The following is a 5,327-nucleotide window of genomic DNA, read 5'->3' on the forward strand; positions in this document are numbered from 1 at the left end:
GGACAAGCCCAACCCAACCTCACACCATGCACCCATGCCTAAGCCCAGGCCCAATCCAGCTCGCCCGACTAGGCAGACGGCGGTGGCGGTGCACGCGTGTGTGTTTATTTTTGGATCCAATGGGTCTAGCCCACTTTGCCCATAACCTCTCCCTTTTATAAACTTGGGGTGCCCCTTGGGGCTCTCCCCAAGTTGCAAACTCAAGCCTTATAAACTCATAAAAGTTTGCCCACCAAACCAATATGGGACAAACCTTTAGTTCAAACCTTTAAAGAAACTTCACCAATATACCATTTTCATGGAGCTCTCTTTGGCTTCAATTTTCCATTTACCCGATAATGGTTTTGAGCAACCAAATATACTACGTGAATCACAACACAGCATAGAATGCGTTACCACGTCTACTTGCCAACTTTGGCGCATGGATCCCACCTAAAAATTAGACTAGAGTTGAGGAAAAATCTGATTTTTCCAAAACCATTTCTAACAATCCCCCACATGAATGGAATTTGATGACAACGGAAATGCAAAAATATGCAGAATTTGTTGAAAAAGTATAAATCGAAAATATCTTGCTTCAGGATACGTAGTTTTTGGCCTTGAACCTTCCCTAGTGATAACTTATCGGACTTACTAACTAACCAATGAACACGATGCCTTGAATTGTTCAGCCGTTTGTGTAAGCCAAGACAATAGATTTCACACAAAATATCTTTTGACACATCGTGGTTCTCACGGTTGTGTTTATTTTAGCCTTGAACGCTCCTGGTTGTTCATGAGTGCTTCTAGAGAATTTAGCCTCTTCATTCTCATAGAACCGGCCCCAGTTCGACACTCATATAGATGATTCTTATTGTGAGTATCTCTTATACTCGTCTAGATTTTTATGCCTAACTCAAGATATAAGTAATCATTAAAAACGAAGCTTATCCTTAAACCCCTACATACAACATATGTTGCAAATATCACTCTCATCATAGGAATGGGTAGGGAATTTTAATCTCTTGGTGATTTCTAGCAAGCCACCTATAACTTAGTTGTCCCTTTGAACTTAATTCTTAGGATCTCCAGTCATTTAAGTAGGGTTACCATTATGATGACTCTTATGTAACAGGCTTTAATCTGATCTCCTTCGATAAACTATACACTTACTCTTTTGTCAAACCTTTAGTTAACGGATTCGCAATATTCTCTTTAGATTTTATATAATCTATTGAGATTATTCTATTTGAGAGCAATTGCCTTACGGTATTATGTCGACGACAAATATGTCGTGACTTACCATTATACATATGATTATGTGCCCTGCCTATTGCAGATTGACTATCACAATGAATGCAAATAGCTAGCATAGGTTTTGGCCACATTGGAATGTCTTCTAAGAAGTAGCGAAGCCATTCTGCTTCTTCACCAGCTTTGTCTAAAACGATGAACTCAGATTCTATTGTGGATCGTGCGATGTATGTTTGTTTTGTGGATTTCCAAGAAACAGCAGCGCCTCCTAGAGTAAAGACATATCCACTAATAGATTTTGAATCTTTAGTATCCGATATCCAATTCGCATCACAATAGCCTTCGAGTATTGCTAGATATCGAGTAAAGTTCAAACCATGATCACGGGTAATCTTAGATATCTAAGAACCCGAATGATCGCTTTCCAATGGCCTTCTTCGGGGTTACTAGCGTACTTACTCAATTTACTGATAGCATAAGCTATATCAGGACGAGTGCAATTCATTAGGTACATTAGGCTTCCAATAATTTGGGAGTATTTTAACTGAGACACCGCATCACCTTTATTTTTTGATAAATAAAGACTGATGTCTGCAGGTGTTCTTGCTACATTCATATCATCCTTGATATATTTACCATGAATTTTCTCAATATAATGAGATTGAGATAATGCACACCCATCAAATGTTTTAGTAATTTTCATTCCTAATATAACATTTGCGACCCCCATATCTTTCATATCAAATCTTTTATTCAATATCTACTTGGTTGATTTGATCATGTTTTGTCTGCTTTCAATGATAAACATGTCATCCACATAAAGACAAACGATGACATAATCTTTGTCAGTGTTTTTAACATAGACGCACTTGTCACATTCGTTTATCTTAAACCCATTAGTAAGCATAGCATGATCAAATTTTTCATGCCATTACTTAGGCACTTATTTTAATCCATAAAGAGATTTTACAAGCCGACAAACTTTATTTTCTTGCCCTGGCACTACAACTCCTTCGGGTTGCTCCATATAGATCTCTTCATTTAAATCACCATTTAAGAAAGTTGTCTTAACATCCATTTGATGTATCTCTTGATTATACAACGCTGCTATAACAATAAGCATGCGGATGAATGTTATTCTTGTCACAAGGGAATATGTGTTAAAATAGTTTAGACCTTCCTTTTGTCTGTAACCTTTTACTACAAGTCTCGCTTTATACTTATCTATTGAACCAGCTGTGACGCCCCAAAAAAAATTTTTTTTTTTTTGAAACGTCATAAGATTTTAATTAACAATAACTTGCTAGATAAAATTTTAACTACTAGTTAGGAACTTTTAAGTTCTTACAAAGCCAAAGTCCAACGACAGAATAAAAATACAAGTTCACACACAACGTCACAACATAGTTTAATCCTAATACAAGGGATAACAGGATTTTATTCTGACAAAATATTGACTCTAAGTCATCCAAGGTTCGATATTGGCAGCAGCTCCAATTTCAGCCTCAGTCGCTTCTTCAACATAATCTGGCATGAAACGCCAGGGCAACAAAATATATGCCATGAGTTTTGCAACACAGTAAGAAAACGTAACCAACCTACCATTCTTTTTAAGAGACAAATAATAATATTCTAAACATGAGATAACAATATAATTATACACAGAAATTACAACCATTAGAATAGTTTCAGTAATTTTAATAATTTAGGTGACACTCGAAATCTCACCAAAGAGATTTAACTCACCAACCACTAAGCATGGCAACGGTTAATTTGAAACCCTCCCTTGGTCAAATATTTAAGTGTTACCAACCGTAACTACCAGGGATGCCCACGTCCGGAGTTATATACCCAAGTAGTGGCATCCGTGGTCTGCCCCAAGGAAACGGTCTGCCAGGGGTAAGCAACCTCCCTGTGTGCCACCTGCACATCCACCCTTATTCCAAAACCGAATACCGAAAAGGGTTCAAATACGTCCCGTGCCATCTTAGAGTTTCGTAACACAATTTACGTGAGAATTCTCAAAACCAGGGCTCACCCTGAACAACCGGTGTTAACCGTCAACTCTTAATTCCGTACAGTCTTTAAACCAAGACTCACCCCGAACAACTGGTATTAACCGTCAATTGTTAACTTTGTATATGTCGTTAATCATTTCAGTTAATTTTGATATTAATCACAAATAACTCCAAATTTTTAATCACAAGTAATGTTATACAACTCATTAAAATTCTCAATCATAAAATATTGCATGTGTCACACAATACTAAATAAAAGTACAGAATTTAAATAAACAATTTATTTAAACCATGGTATGGAATAATAACTTAGATACAAGAATTAAACCCTAAACACACACATGCACAAATTTTTGATTTACAAAATTAGACTAGCATAATATTAAAGTGGTGATTTTATTCTGTCCAGAAAATTTTCAGAGTATATATCTTGCAAATAAAATTATAAATACATTACTTATACAACTCTAAAATTCATATCAATCTACAGGATACTCAATAAACATGTTATGGTTATTTTTCAGAAAGCTTTTCCCAAAAATAACTTATAAATAATTCTAAACAAATTTCAAGGGTGTTTATGACACAGATTTGTCACATTTCCTTATTTTAATTCCATGCTTAAATTTATAGATCAAACCCATAATCTAAGGATTTATTATGAAACTAGACTTCTCAAATTTCATCTTCTAGTCAGAAATTACAAGATTTGGCTTAGTATAGAATTTTAAATAAATTTTCACATACATGGTAAAATCTGTCTCACAGTTTCAGATTCAGTTAGAAATTTGTATAAATTCGTAAAAAGCTCAAAAATTGTTTCCAAAAATTTCTGGATAAACTAGAAATCATTATCAACAACTTTGTAGAAGAAATCATCTCGAAATTCTGAGTGTAAAATTGTCTAAAAATTCGGGTAATATGCTGGCAGATTCAAGACAGATTATTCTCAACACTGTTTCAGATTTAGTTAAAAATTTGTATAAATTCGTAGAAAGCTCAAAAATTGTTTCCGAAAATTTCAGGATAAACTAGACATCATTATCAACAAATTTGTAGAAGAAATCATCTCGAAATTCTGAGTATAAAATTGTCTAAAAATTCGGGTAACATGCTGGCAGATTCAAGACAGAGTATTCTCAACACAGTTTTAGACAATGTATCAAATGTACATAATCGGAAAAATTTCAATTATATTAAAAAAAATGAGAGGGTTGAGAGGGTTTTCTTACTTAGTAATAGAGTGACAAAATGGTTGAGAATTTTGGCTTCCTTAATCTCCTACTCTTCTTCCTCTCCTATCACTAAGCTTGGTTGCTTTGGGTATTTCTCTCTTCTTCTTTTTTTTTTTTCTTCTCCCGAATGCTTGCATGCACAAGGAAGGCTTGCATGCATGTATATATTGAAGACATCTCTCTCTCCCTTTCATTCTTTCCATTATTTTATTTTCTCAAAAACATTCCATTCCCTTTCTCCAAGTTCTAAGAATGACTTTCTCTAATTTTCATAAGTTCTTCCCTAAATTTTATAAAGGATGGTGGGTTTGGTAGAAACTATGGGTTGTTTGCCCATGGTTTGTTTGTTTGTATTATTATTTTTTTTTTTTTTTTTTTTTTTGTGTGGGTTTCTGAAAATTGACACACTAAGATTTTTAACAAAGGTATTTAGTAAGAATAGTTATTATATTGAATCATAATTAAAATAATTTATAAACAACAAATATTGAACACCCACAAAATTATTATTCTTAATAATGTCTTGTTAGTGATTGAATTGAGTCAATTTAAAATTAACTTTTACACTAATGTATAATTCAGATAGACTGTAGACAAAATTAATTAATAAATTTTCTTTAAAGAATAATTAAAAGATGGGTTTTCACAATCTACCCTCCTAAAAGAAAATTTCGTCCTCGAAATTAATTCGTACCTTTAGACTCGAATAGTTGAGGGTAATTGATACGTATCACATCTTCTCGCTCCCACGTTGACTCTTCCGTCCCACGATGTCTCCAGAGAACTCGAACCAATGGTATAGTTTTGCCTCGTAATTTCTTCTCGCGATGATCTAAAATCT

Source organism: Camellia sinensis, chromosome 12 (assembly GCF_055761805.1).
Source record: "Camellia sinensis isolate YWXY chromosome 12, ASM5576180v1, whole genome shotgun sequence".
Taxonomy (NCBI): Eukaryota; Viridiplantae; Streptophyta; class Magnoliopsida; order Ericales; family Theaceae; genus Camellia; species Camellia sinensis.